Below are 15734 nucleotides of genomic sequence, written 5' to 3' on the forward strand. Positions count from 1 at the left end.
AAAAACGTGCCCTTTCTTGGATTAACGACTTTTTAGAATCCCGTGAAGCATATATTGTACTCACTCTAATCATACTCCAAAAGAGCGTTTTTATATGTCGTCGATAATGAACTGAAAATTTGATCGTCGGAGTAAAAATAACAAAAAATATTTGTAACAGAAACCAGAATTAATGTGGCACAATATAAAAAAATTGAGTTAAATTCAAAGGAGAAAATACATTAACTATCAACATATAACCAAGTGTAGGACAAAGTCTACGACACTTTTTAAGGTAGTACTTTGATGAAGTACTAGAACTGCCAAGTTAATTACAGAGAGCTTCACACAAATTATAGGATACGCGGACGATCTAGTATTAGTAACAAACAAAAAAATCAAAATTAAGATATATAAATGATCAACTAGATCTGTTATTATTTTTTTTTAACAGTGACGTAGCCAGGATTTTATTTTGGAGGGTATCCACTCGTTTTTTCATCAATCCTTTCTACAAAACGTTTGGAAATTCAATTCAACAATGAATTATTTATTTTTTTTTAATAATTATTTTAATACATTTTTTTGTAAAACGACGCATTAATTTGAACTCATCGGCGTCGAACACTCGACAATTTAAAGTTGCAAAGAGAGAGAGGCGGAAAGATTGTAGTAAGTACAGTTCAAACTTGTATCAATGCGCCTTTGTTTTTGTTATGATTAATTTGACTACACACTTCTCACGAATTGGTTTGTTTAGTTATTAGTTACTGTTACTCTTTGGTTGGTATACAGATTAAAATTTTGTTAGTCATGGGCCCTAGAAAGTATAAATGTTTGACGATTACTGAAAAAAAGAAGTTAATCCAAAAAGTAGAGGAAGGTGAGAAGAAAAGTAATGTTGCAAAATAATTTAAGATTTCTCTGAGTACTCTTTCAACCATAATAAAGCACAAGGAGAAAATTAATACTGCTCAAACTTCGGGAGTACGGAAAAGAATTACTCAAGGTAAATTTCCTCAAGTTAAAACTCAAGCATCAAAAACTTTGCGGCAAGTGAAGGGTGGCTTACAAATTTCAAAAAGGGAAATGGGGTTGTGTTTAAAAAACTTTGTGGGGAAAGTGGAAGTAATAATGATGCAGTTTGCTTAGATTGGCACGGTAAATTAAAGACCTTGATTGAAAACTATTATGTCCGAGAAATTTTTAATACTGATAAAACTGGCATATTTTTCAAATGTTTACCGGACAAGACGATTACTTTTAAAGAAGAAAAATATCATGATGAAAACAAAGTAAAGAGAGGTTGACAGTTTTCTATCTATACAAGGATTTTTACAGCTGTCGCCGCCTTCCTTCTTTCAGCCAACGTCTCCAGTCCTTTCTGTTCTGCCATTCTCCATCTCTAAGGTCTCGTCTTTCCATGGCCTCGTCCACTTTATCCCTCCATGATCTTCGGGGTCTACCTCTTTTCCTCCTTCCTATTGGGCTCCAATCCGAAATCTGTGCTATCCACCTTGTATGATCTGTTCTTCTCACATGTCCATACCAAATTAAACGTTTTTCTTCGATGTAGCTGAGTATGTCTTGTTCTACTGCCATTCTTCGTTTTATCTCCTCATTTCTGATGCGATCCATTTTGGTCACTCTGCAGCTTCTTCTCATGTATTCCATTTCAGTTGCTGTGATTTTGGACCTGTTTCGTTTATTTATTACCCAACTCTGCTCTATAGCTCTCTGCTCCATAAGTCATTATACTGCGTACCAAGGTGTTATAAATTCTCTTCTTTGTATTTCTGGTAATCTGTCTATCCCACAGTACCCCGTTCATTTGTTTAATACATGTTCTTGTCTGTGCTAATCTGCTGGTTATCTCTTGCTCGGTGGTTCCATTTTTTGAGAGTATGAATCCTAAATATTTGAATTTGTCAGTGCTGTTAATTTCCCTATTATCGTCCATTTCCAAGTTTCTCACTGGTTCTTGCTTTGTTGTTAAATATTCGGTCTTTTCTAGATTTATTTCCAGTCCATTTTTTGTGTATTCCTTTTCTAATTTTCGGAGCATATAGCACAGATCTTCTTCATCTTGAGCCGTTACCACTTGGTCATCTGCAAAGCAGAGCTTGTACACTAGTAATTTTCAGATTATTCAGTTCGCACAGGTCAATTAGTCTTTCTCCATTATCGTTTGTCACATCTTCTCCAAAACGGCCTATCGTGCTATCATTTTGTCGTTTCCCTGTTCTCTCATTTAGGTCCCCATTTTTTTTTTTTAAATTTGTTTAATTTACTAATGTTTGTAATTTGAGAACGATTTCCGAAGTGGTAATTGAAACGTCAATAAACGTACTTTAACCTTTAATTGTGACTTATTCCCATTTAAATAGTAATTGCAGTAAATATGGACGGATCGGAAAAACTTAAAGCCTTAGTGATAGGAAAAGCAATGAAACCGCGGCGTTTCAAAGGTGTGAAATCGTTTCCTACGGATTATGGTGCTAACAAAAAAGCTTGGATGACGACAGATTTTTTTACCAATTGGTTTTAATAGTTAATGGGGACATAAAACGGCAAAAGCGGAAAATTTTACTATTTTTAGACGATTGCTCTGTTTATAACTCTATTTCTTTCCGCCAAATGCAACTTCCAAATTGCAACCATTAGACCAAGGGATCATCCATAATTTTAATCCATAATTTTAAATCCATAATTTTTTTATCGCAAAGAAATTGTTAAGCTCATTTTAGAATCTCTCGACAAGCAGCTTGTTAGAATATCCAACATAAAAAGTGGATGTTGTCCTATAGTTGTTCTATATGAAGTGACATTGTTGACAGTTCAATGTGTAATGTCAAAAATAGGCCAAAAACTACTGTCAGGCAAGTTTTGTATTGTTCTGTATGTAAGAAGGAATAAAGTATAATTGTTAATGGCCAGACGTTTATTGGTACATATTTAGTAAAGTACATATTTCGTTGTCTCTTGATGTCTTCAAACTAGAAGGAGGACTTCTTCTTCTTGATGTGCCTATCCGTTACGAATATTGCCGATCATCATGGCAATATTTATCTTATCTGTAGCAGCGCGGAAAAGCTGCACAGATGTTGTATTGAACCAGATTCTGAGGTTCTTTAACCAAGATGTTCTTCTTCCTGGACCTCGTTTTCCAAATATTTTTCCTTGCAGGATGGCTTGAGGGAGAGCATATCTCGATTAATTTCGCATAATATGTCCGAAGAACTGTAACTTTCGAGATTTGATGGTGGCCAGTACCTCTCGGTTCTTATTCATTCTTCTGAGGACCTCCTCATTTGTGACTCGGTCATTCCACGGGATCTTAAGCATTCTCCGATATAGCCACATCTCAAATGCTTCGCCTAACTTAAATTATAACAACTGCAAGGTTCTGACAGCTATTTTACTGATTGACAAGACATGGAGAGGTGTAACACCCCTTCGTTACCTTGCAAATACCAATTAGTTTTAAAGAGTAAAACATCATTGCACTGTAAAATAAATTTAATGATTTGTTACAATTAAAATTGAAATAAAATTATTTATTTAATGTATTTATTGCTAACCCATAAAAATCATAACAATATAAATCATCTTATTTTTCTTGGTTCTAGTTTTTAATTTAAGGTTAAAATATAAATAAAGCAAAGTTCAAATATTTTGCATCATAACTAACATTATTCATGAGATTTTGGTGCAAAACTCACAGTTAACCCGCACAACACGCAAGCTAGAAGAAATGTATACCACCTTGTCACACGCCTCAAAAAATATGGGCCTGCAAGTAAATGAAAATAAAACTAAGATAATGGCATCAAAACCCAACAATAGAGCCAGAAACATCGGCCACCAATTCACGGTTGATAATTCTACCTTTGAAGTGGTGGACTAATTCACATACTTAGGCTCCCTGATCACCAAGGAGAACGTCATGACGGAAGAAATCAAGCGAAGAATAATTCTAGCAAACAAATGCTATTTTGGACTGAGTAGACATATGAGAAGCAGAAACTTAAGCCAAAAAACAAAAATAACCATATACAAAACCCTTATACAACCAGTGTTGTCATATGGGTCGGAGGCATGGACCATTTCCAAGGCAGATGAAAATCTCCTGCTTATATTTGAACGAAGGATCCTGAGAAGAATATTTGGTGGCATCTGTGAAAATGGTGTTTGGAGAAGGAGGTACAACTACGAGATATATCACAGATATAAAGATATATTTGGTGGTAAAGACGTAGCATCCTTTATAAAAATAGGAAGACTAAGATGGGCAGGACATCTGGCAAGATCACAGCAGAACAACCCTCCTAGAAGAATCCTTATGTCACAACCTGTGGGAAGTAGAAAAAGGGGTAGACCAAAACTCAGATGGAGGGATGGTGTAGATGAGGATGGTAGACAAATAGGCGCAGCAAACTGGCAACAGTTGGCAATGGATAGAACTGACTGGCGTAATAGACTTGGGAAGGTCGAGGCTCTTTTATAGAGCTGTAGCACCAATGATGATGATGACTCACAGTTAACCATATTTTGGTACAAAACTCACATTATCTGAATTTTAAATTAAATTTACAAAACAATCTGTATTAAATACACTCATAAAGTTTAGGCAAACAGTTTCTATTACAATAAAGTTGTTACTTTCAACAGTAAACAGTTTTCCTTATTTTTCCGAAACTTGAGAAACGTAGAGAATGTGAATTTTCCATCTATACAATTCATATGCGGTAGAGATGGAAAATCCCCTTAAACCAGTCTTCTTCTAGAGAACTGAGTCTCCACCCAGTTCTCAAGAAGTGACTTTAAAATTTTCTATTTCGTTCTCTATAAACAAATCTAATAAGTGACCTGCCTAATTCACTTTCTAAAAATTCTCCAGTGTTTGGAACCCGATACAAGATCATTAATCCCTTACATTTTGTTTATCAAGAAACCGTTAAGAAAAGATAAACGTTTTTTTCCGATAATATTTTCTTACAATTAAACTTTCTATAACTTATTTCATATAAAATCAAACTTACATGGATAGCCACTCCTAATGCATCAGCTTCTTGATGATATGCGGTGATTCTACTGCAATTTCCGATTTTTTTTATAGTAGGTAATATAGAAATAGGTCGTTGTGTTTTGTACAAATATTTTCACAATTAAGTCTTCTCGTGAAAGTTTCACGGTAGTATATATTAGAATATCTTAATCTATCTAGACAGCTCTTTAATATTTACCGACAATGTCATATATCAACGAAAATTACTAAACATATTAGGATAAATACAGCAGTTAACCAAATTTAATCGAAATTTTGCTATTTATATGCATAATGACTACCTCACATTTAAAGATCTACTAACTGTATTCATTACTACAATTATTGTGCATTATTCGGTAGGAATACATAAAAGTTTCAATATAAGGATTGAAATTTAATGAAATAGATAACAATTTATTGTTTCTGACATTGGAACTTATATTTAGCTTAGTGAACAAAACGGTTGCTACGTGGTTTCGTTTATATTTGCAATGACAATCTTCTAAGAAAAAATATCGACTTTCTGTATATATATATATATATATATATATATATATATATATATATATATATATATATATATATATATATATATATATATATATATACGTATAAATTTTCTTCTGTCGCCGTTTCTCTTTTTTTTTGACTGATTTTTGAATAAAAATAAGAATAATAATTCTCTCGGGACTGCGGCTAATCCAGATATCTGACATTTTTTTAGTTATTATAGTCCTTTATAAAGAAATTCGGTGTATATATGTATATTAAATCTAGAGCTAAGATTAATAATATTATTCTAAGAATTAATATTAAACTTAACAGTCTTCCGGGTTGAACCATATCGATTATCACCGCGCCCAGCTTTGACATCCTGTTTGATGTCTTCTTCTCTTCTTCAGATGTTCCGATGTCTAGGTCTCCCGAGTCGCCAGACACTACTACACTGTTGACTAACCAATGCATTACTGATATTGGGAACAGAGGACGGTTAATTTATACCGTCGATAGTGACGTGGTTTGGGTGCAGGTTAGCGTAGGAGTTTGCGTGTGGGTTGGCGTGAACATTTCTGACAGTAATATATATATATATATATATATATATATATATATATATATATATATATATATATATATATATATATATATATATATATATAATATATATATATATATATATATACATATATATACATATATATATATATATATATATATATATACATATATATATATATATATATATATATATATATATATATATATATATATATATATATATATATATATATATATATATATATATTATATATATATATGTATACCGGTATTTAGGCGCCGCGCCCTTCCGGTAGGGATCTATGGAGGAGTATCACCGAGACGCAAGCCCTTATCTCTTGCCGTACTGCTCCACCATAGGCCGATCATACACCAGCATATTCTAGTCTAAGCCGCAGATTTGTTTTAGAATTTTAAACTGCTGCGTTAGCCTTTTTTTTATTTTTCTGTACACACCGAGCTGGGGCTTGAACCCACATCCACTGAACCATTCGACAGTGAAGCGAATGAGAATCGGCCGCCTGGTCCGCTTGGCTATCTGACAGTAATATATGTTGCAAATTGTGGATGATTTCGACGTTTACAATTATTCCTTCATGTTTTCCAGAAAGTGCATTTTAGACTTTCTGGTGATGTAGATATCTTAAAAACGATCAAAATAAATCACTTAAAATGGGCGGGCTACGTTATGCGGATGGATGAAAGTGATTCTTCTAAAATAACCATGCTAAATAGGCTGGTCGGTAGAAGAAGAGGGGGCGACCTAAACTTAGTAATCTGGACGATGTGCAGAACGATTTAAAGGAGATTGGAATAAGAGGATGGAGAAGACAGACACTTGACAGGGAAGGATGGAAGAATGTTTTGAGGCAGACCAGGGCTCACGAAAGGCTGTAGCGCTAATTGATGATGATGATTCCCCAATGACTCAACTCTGATAACAGAGAATGATTTACAACAAACAGTTTAATACCAAAACCAAAGAATTTAACAAGCAAAATCTTAGTAATATCAAAGGATCCAGAAACGTGCAAACTTAAGATTGAAAAGCAAACGATAGAACAAGAAATGGCATTTAGATATCTGAAAATAAACTTATCGAGCAACAATAACATTAAACAGGAAGTAAAGAAACAAGTGACAAAAGCAAACAGACCAGCTGAATGACTTAACGACATAATATGTAGAAACATACGCTTGAAAACAAAAAAAGAGCATGGAGCAGCCATATCAGTTGAATGGCAGAACAGGATAATTAGAATAGTCCGGAATAAGTCGTCAATTGGAGGAAAAAGCACATCGTCATCCACGGAAGAGATGGAATAATAATTTTCCACTAGGGAAGAAGGGGGCGTCGAAGGGAAACGGGCAATTATTTGCCTATAAAAAAGTAGATGAAGAAGAAAAAAAATTATACATTTGCATAAAACCATTATTTATGCCCTTATATATATGTATATATAACCATTAATAATATTAATTACTTAGTGAAAACCGACTAAAAAAGGAACAATTACAAATAAAAACGGATTATTTGCGATCGAAATTTGTTTATATCTTTCTCCAACACGATATGATATTATCATCAAACAAAAGATACATTTTCAGTTAACCATTTTTATTTACTTACCTTGAAAAGGTTTGTCTTTTTTTTGTCGAACGTTTCCATCAGAAAAACGATGTTTACTTTTTTGTATTGGAATATATTTTATGCAAATATTTGATGTAGACACCTGAAATTACTTACAGTCCATCCAAGGGTTGTTTTAAATATCGGCAAATATATTATAAGTATCGATTGTTTGCATTAAAATTATATGTTTATAACCGATCATTATTGGAATAGTTTCCCTGATGTTTACTTCAAAAAAAAGTTGTTAATAACATATTTTAGTGAAACAAATATACATAGAATTGAAGAAATAAAAAATTGGACAAAATTTTGTTTTGTACGTTAAATAAAATATACAGGGTATTTCAAAAAAGGTAACACTGTCTCTAAGATAGGTAAAAAACTGAAAAATGATTGAAGTTTGCTTAGTAAAACTTTTTGTAACGCCATCCGTTTTTAAGATAAAGGGTGTCGAAGAAAAAAAATGTATACATTTTTTACGATTTTGTCGAAACTACTGGCAACATCGTACGATGGTAACAAACGTTCTAAATGGACATGGTACGTAAAGAAAAAGAAGACAGAAGAATTTTTTTAGCTTATTTGCTATAATTTTTTTTATTTTAAATTTATACCTGTGTAGTTATTTGGATCGTCTTTTTTATCTTTTTTAAAAAGACCAATTCTAGTACACGTTCTCAATTCATCTCCGGTATTTTTGAAGGCATTAATATTTTATCAAACTTGGCTAGTTGTTGTATAAGCTGTGTTTCGTCATACTTTATAAGCTCCTTTGCTATTCCATCTTTTCCGACCGCCTTTCTTTTTTTAAACTTTGTTATGCCAAGAGTATGTTCAGTTACGTCTTTGTTCAGTTTCCGTTGTTCGTTTTATTTGCCTGAGATATGTTGTACATTCTTCTCCTTTCAATTCTGCCAGAGGTCATCACTAAGATACGATGACCCTGCATATAGATTTTCTAAAGCCTACTTAAGACTGTAATTTATTGGTGATGACTGGAAAATTTTCTACGTTGTATTTAGAGGGATATCATCATGAGATTTTTGGAAGTCTATGAATATTAGATGAATTTCTCTATATTTGGTTGTTTTCTGCAGGATCTGGCTCCATATTATTAGCAAACCTCACAAAAAGCATTGTTAGAAAGTTGGCAGAAGCAAAGAAACACTAAGGTCTAATGAATTCATTCAGAGTTACATATGAATTTAGCAAATTTATTTATATTTATGCAAATATGTAAAATCTATGATAAGACTATGTTATGTCAAATAGAGAGTTACACCCCTCTCAAATCTTGGACGTAAGAGCACTAGTATCAACAGAAATAGGGAGCGATCATAAATTGGTATTGTGCAAAATCTGAATGAAAACACCTATATGTGATAACAAAACACCAGAATACACCACAAAGATAAAAGTCAAAAGCTTACAGGATGATTGCACAAGATACCTATTCCAAAAGATAATAACCAAAAAAAGCAGAAATACATGTATCAGAGAAATAGATGGAGGCGAAGAAAGCTGGGCAAAAATTATGTCTAATATCTTAGCCTCGGTCAAGGAAGTTCTTAGTGAAAGAAATATAAATAAAAATAAATCGTTCCCAAGGCGAAGAACCCCATGGTTTTATATAGAAGTGAGGGAAAAATGTAGAGAAAAGAAAAAAGCTGACCTGAAATATATGTCAATCAAAACGCAAGAGGCATACCATAGAGATAAAATAACGGAGGTAAAGGAACTAATAGAATCAAAACACGGAAAAGGATTGACTACCTGAAAAAGCTCTATGTAGAGGAAGAAAAAATGACGCTAGACCAGAAAAACCCTAGAAATTACTGTAAATGAAGAACAATTTAAATGTACAGGAAGTTTGGAAAATATTTGAAAAGTTAAAGAACAGATAAGAAGCAGGTAAAGACGGGATACCAAACGAATTACTGAAATATTGTAGAGCAGCAATGACAGAACAATTAACAATATTAATTAATAAAATTATAATACGCAATAAAATACCGAAAGAATGGAGAATGAGCGAAGTAATTCTACTATTCAAAAATGCTATAAGAGATATAAAGGATAAAAATAGGCAGATAACTACAGAGGTATTAACTTGTTAAATACTATCTTAAAACTTACGATTAAAATTTTACAAGTGCTAATAAATCAGAGTTAAGTTTAGAAGGGTTTTCTTAGTGGAAGATCGTGTACAGATGCAATATTTGTTAAAAAAGACAAGGAGATTCATTAAGCCCCATGCTCTTCAATATAATTATGGATGAAATCATCAAAAGCGTTAACAAAGGAAGAGGATACATAATGGGAAACAAAGAAATAAAAATACTCTGTTACGCAGACAACGTAATATAGTCTGCAAAGACTAGTCCACAGATTTAACATAAGAGCAAAAGAATTTAATATGACCATTTCATCTGAGAAAACTAAAACAATAGTAGTCAGCAAAGAACCAACCAGATGTAAAATAGAAATTGATGGCATCAGTGTTGAACAAACAATGGAAATAAAATACCTGGGAGTTACACTGTCCAGCCATGCAGACCTGAACAAAGAAGTGAGAGATCAAGTACAAAAAGCAAATAGACTGGCAGGATGCCTTAATAACACTATATGGTGAAATAGACACATTAACACTGAGATAAAGTCAAGAATTTACAAAGCCAGTGTAAGACCAATAATGACGTATGCCTTAGAAACAAGACCCGACACAGCCACAACGTAAAGGCTACTGGAAACGGCAGGGATGAGAGTACTTAGAAGAATTACAGGAAATACGCAAGAGCTCGAAAGAAAAGTGAAGATATTAGAAGAAAATGTAATGTAAACTGTATAAATGAACGGGAAAAATGAAAAAAGAATTAAATAACCACATAAGCAGAATAGAGGAGACCAGTATCGTCAAAATAGCAAGAAGTAAGTCACCAATCGGCAGAAGAAGTATTGGACGACCGCGCGAAAGATGGAGTGACAACCTTCCATAGAGGTAATGAACAAGCATAATTGCTTATAAAGAGAAAAAGAAGAAGAAGAAGAAGTATAATGTGTGTTGCTGTGTGACCCCTGATTGCAGTCTTGTGTCCTAGCTCTTTAGAATTCTCTTTTACCGCCGAAACTTCGACTCTGCATTAGATTATCAATATTGTTGAACTGTTTTATAAGCGATATCAAATGTAAACGATAATTATTAATGTAATTAGAATTTGCAATATTTGTCATTTACTCAGTTTTTTTTATTTAAAGTTAGTTAAACCACGTTTGCTTTACTTAATCTTTGAAGTCACAGAAAAACTTAACAGTATTGTTAAATTGAATATCTTATAAACCGAATAATTCTGTTAAATAAACTGTATAATGTATATCGCGTATTTTGATATTTGTGAATGATTTTGAATATTTTAATTTTCCCTGAAATCTAAACAGCTTAACAAAATGGTTGACAACGTCGCTTCAGTTAGCAAATATTATCGTGAAACCTGTGATTCTTTAGTTGAAGTACGTATATTTTTTATGGAAAAAAACTTGTTTTAATTATGACTATATTTTTGATAAGTTTCTTTAGCTTCCTAACTTTCCGGTGCCTGAGAAAAACTACAAAAAAATGTGCGATTTTAACTAATTATCTTAATAGTTACAAGCTCTCTGTCAACACATATAAACACGCTATTCGTCTACCTATCATAATTTACGCATCTACCTATCAGGAAATTTAAAAATTCACAATGGGGCTAATTTGATCAGGTCTGTGGGGCAAAATTGATTTCCACCAGGGACGAATTTGATAAAAAATTTTTTCTGAAGAAATCTTAAATTTGTGATTTCTTTTCAGAAAAAATCGTTCGAAATTATATAAAAAAACTTGCTGCTCGTTTATATAATGACTATGATGAAGTAAGGATGGAACATGCCCTCCAGAAAGTTTTTGAGGAAGGCTGGTTCTTACGTCATGCTGCCTAAGAATATAAAATTCCCTATGAAACCCTTTATAACCGCTATAAGGGCCGACATGAAAGAAAAAATGGTGAGCAGACTGTATTTTCCGCGAACGAAGAAAAAAACATTATACAGCGTGTTGCATAGTGCGGTGAGTGGGGATTTCTCCTGGACTTGCGAGATATAAAATATTTAGCCAAAAGTGTTTTGGATGCCCAGGGTCGATAAGTGCCTCTTTTCAAAAACAAGTTATCTGGAACTGACTGGGTATATTCATTACTGGGACGACAAAATTACCCAAAAATTGGCGACCAATATTAAAAGACCTAGAGCGAATATTTCAAAAAAAACTTTAGTTGCCTACTTCCAGAATACACCTAATAATATATTCAATTACAACGAGACCAATGTACAAGATAACCTCCGAAAAAAAATGATATTTCAACGCCGCACCAAATATCCCGAACGGGTTTTTAATTTTACTAAAGCAGCAACGACTCTAATGATGTGTGCTTTGGCTTCATGATTGCTATTACCACCATACATAATTTATAAAGCAGAAAAAATGTGGTTACAATGGACCGAAAATGGTCCAAAAAGATCACCTTTCTGTACTGACAGATGCTGCTCTGTAGGTTCATGATATAATGGCGCACATGATGCCAAGGGTGCCATTATGGATGGATAGATTCACAGACATTTACGGGTTGGTTTACTTTGATCTTTTTACCACATGCATAACGTCTTAAAACGAGAAGAACCATCATAGGAGATAAACTTTCCTCATATTTTTCCGATGAGGTGATATCTTTATGCGAACAAAACAATGTGGGCTTTATATGTTTGATCAAAACTCAACACATTTGACCCAATCACCTAATGTCGGTTTTTTTCATCCCTTTTAGATGGTTTGGAGGAAAACTCCTAGTGATTGGATAAACTGTCGGTTTGGAGGAAAACTCCTAGTGATTGAATAAACTGTCACCCCACATTAACCACAATAGGTAAAAAATATTTTCCAAACTTTCAGCACATGGACAAAAAAACGAAAAGAGCGGACGAGAACAGCGCTATAAAACGAATTATTGTTTCCTTCTTTGCAGCCACGGGAATTTACCCTTTCTCCCCGATAACGTTTTAAATAAGTTACCTAGAGAAGATGAAGAAATAGAGAGCCAAATCGACAACCTTTTGGTACATTATCTAAAGGAAAAAAGATTTTTAGGTTCACCATCCAGGCGAAATATTAAGCGACCCAAACTAAATGGCAAGCCAGGAGAAAGTGTTGTAGCTCTGCAATCTGATGAAACTGAAAGTCACAATGAAGAAGAGCCACCAAGAACAGAAGGTGAAACGTCTAACTTGGATGAGTCTGACAAATTATGATGGGGTTGAATATTTTGCCCATAACAAGGATGACATCAAAGAAGGACTTTTTTTGTTAGTGAAGGTATTGAAAGGAAGAAGAAAGAAGCACTACTATCGCTATGTTGCTAAAATTCAAAAAGCCAATGAAAAGGACCTAAACATATATGGATATAAATTTACAGATAAAGTAAAGAAGACCTTCAAACTGGTCGTACATGATAAATTTTCGGTTGAAGTGAGTGATATTATTACCATTTTATCTCATCCTGAATCCCTTAATTCAACAGAAACAACTTGTATGTTTCTATACTAGCCCAATTTTGTCATTCTTTAGTTTAAGCATATTAAAGTTTACTTTTCATGACCTGTTTGGTTCAGTTTTTTTAATATCATCGATAACTTTTGTTTGTGAAACCTAATTTAGGGTGTATTAGCATATTTTTGATTTTTGTGTGAATAAAATAAATCTGTAGAAAAGCAAATTGTGGTTTAAATTGCAATGATCGATTTCGGCTCAGTATACATTTTTCAGAATTTTTGAAAAATATTTATAATGTGGGGTGAACATGATCGGCCGGCATTACATGTTATGCTATTTTCATAAACTTAAAAGGGAGTGATCAATTTCGCTACATTTAGCGTATGAAATTGTTCATCCAGTTGTTTGCATTTTGACGTGACAACGTCTTAAATTAGGTTGTGGCTCGGAGTCATTTAAGAAAAAGTGTAACGCCCGCTCACGTCTGTTACAGTGAGTCACCGAACGAGAGAGAGGCCCGCCGGACCGGCGAATGCCTTGCGTCTCTCTCCCACTCAAACATGATCGGTCCGCTGCGCGCGGCACTAGAAAATTAGGCGCGTTGAATCGCTAAAGTTGAAAATCGTTGAAAGTATCGTCAGCTGTGTCTGTAGTGAAAATGTGGAGTGCTAACAGTGTCCTATTTTAGGGGGAACCACCAGTATCAGATATAATTTTAGGAAATTACCTAGGGACCTATATTCTTTTATAATATTGCTATGGATTTATCCATTTAATATTGAGCAATGATTGTAAACATTCTTTATAGTTTAAACTTCAATGAAAATTATTAACTGTGTCTAAAGACATATATGATATGAGGTATTTTACCCAAGAGTATTAAGTATAATGAATATACATAAAAATATAATTTTGTTTTCTTAGGATTTAACATTTTGTCAGCACATTATCTCAAATTCACACTTAAATCAATATGTTTTTACTATTAGGTCTGTTGAATGTTTGTTCTTTACACAAAATTTAGTCTATACTTCATATTTATTAAAGGCGGTAAAATATAAATTACAATTCAGTTGTTTATAAACCACTTTCAAAGCATAAAGAACCTTTTAAGCTTTGTTTATATTATTTTGTGTATATTAATTGAGTTAATTGGAGTAGCCCACTTTGATACAAAAATACAGTCAATTTATGGATATTTCAAGGTGACAATCTAAAAAAAGCTGATTTCCTCCCATGCATTTTATTAGAAACACTTGAAATTTAAAAAAAATTTAAAAATCGTAAGATGTAAGACCTTAATCGTGAGATCGTGAGATTTGTCTTCAATTCGTGAGTAGATTCGTCATTTACAACAACTACAACAATAAAGGTAAATAATTGTACACTAATATTTCATTATCGTAAACTATGATTGATTGATTAATTGTTAGATTGACACAAGAGTTGAGAAACTGAGTTTATAGCGACAATTCCTTGTTCCTATTGTGCAATTTAATAATATTCATATCAATAAATATTCTACCGAGAAAAAGACGTTGTCACGTAAAATCTTCGCCCGTAAAACCGACTTTACAGGCAACCGATTTTTTTTAGTCAAAATCTTAATAAAAAAAATATTTTTTATGGAGAAATATTTAATATATAAATCTTTTTGAATCATATTAGTAAAAAATATGTAATGAATTTTACAATTTACTATCATATTTTTCAATGAATAATTTTAAATTGGTAAATTTCACCCCATTTTATGGTATTGTATGATGCAAACCACAATTTTAAATAACTTTCAAAACACCTCGAACAACCTTTTATAATTAATGTTGTATTTCTTAACAAAAAAATGTTGCCAAATGCAAAAGTTGTAGCTAATTTTTCCCTGAAACCCTTTTGATACTTAAATTGCCCCCGAACGTCTCGCCAGCAGAAGTTGAACGGAATGTACCCAGATCAATGTTGTTCTATTATTCAAACGAAAGCTCCAAATATACCTGTCGCGTGTATGAGACTTTTATTTACTTTTTATAGACGACAGTTTGAGATATTCAGTTTATTGGATCTTAAATTATAGGTCTCAGTTATAAACTTTATGTAATATTGTATATTATTAGTGTACCATATAATCTAAGACTACAAATTGCATCTGTGTGCCCATCTTTATTACTATAATCATATAAATGTATTATGTATAATGCTCTTAATTACATTTGATTTATTTATAATACAAATATTCATCACACAATTATTAACCATTCATAGAGTGGATTCAGACAGACATTTAATCATTATTCAGGAGAGAGAAGAGGTAATTTATTTTTATGTGAAAAGGACAATAAATAACACAATTTAATTTAAAATAGAAGTAAAAATAGTTTATTATAAATTAATTATAAGACTTTTTGAGCTAAACTAAAAAATATCGCTAGAAATGAAACAAAGAC

General features: G+C 32.8%; 1 protein-coding gene across 1 annotated transcript in view; it reads right to left on the minus strand.

Moving 5' to 3' along the window:
* Gycalpha99B (guanylate cyclase 1 soluble subunit alpha 2) overlaps positions 1-5195 on the minus strand; it is a 49722-nt gene extending 44527 nt beyond the window's left edge. Inside the window, exon 1 of the mRNA XM_072545386.1 lies at positions 5022-5195. The gene's annotated coding sequence lies outside the window, so the exon portion shown is untranslated. The remainder of the gene's footprint in view (positions 1-5021) is intronic.
* Positions 5196-15734: the final 10539 nt, after the last annotated feature.

The sequence above is a fragment of the Diabrotica undecimpunctata genome, chromosome 9 (genome assembly GCF_040954645.1).
Source record: "Diabrotica undecimpunctata isolate CICGRU chromosome 9, icDiaUnde3, whole genome shotgun sequence".
Lineage (NCBI taxonomy): Eukaryota > Metazoa > Arthropoda > Insecta > Coleoptera > Chrysomelidae > Diabrotica > Diabrotica undecimpunctata.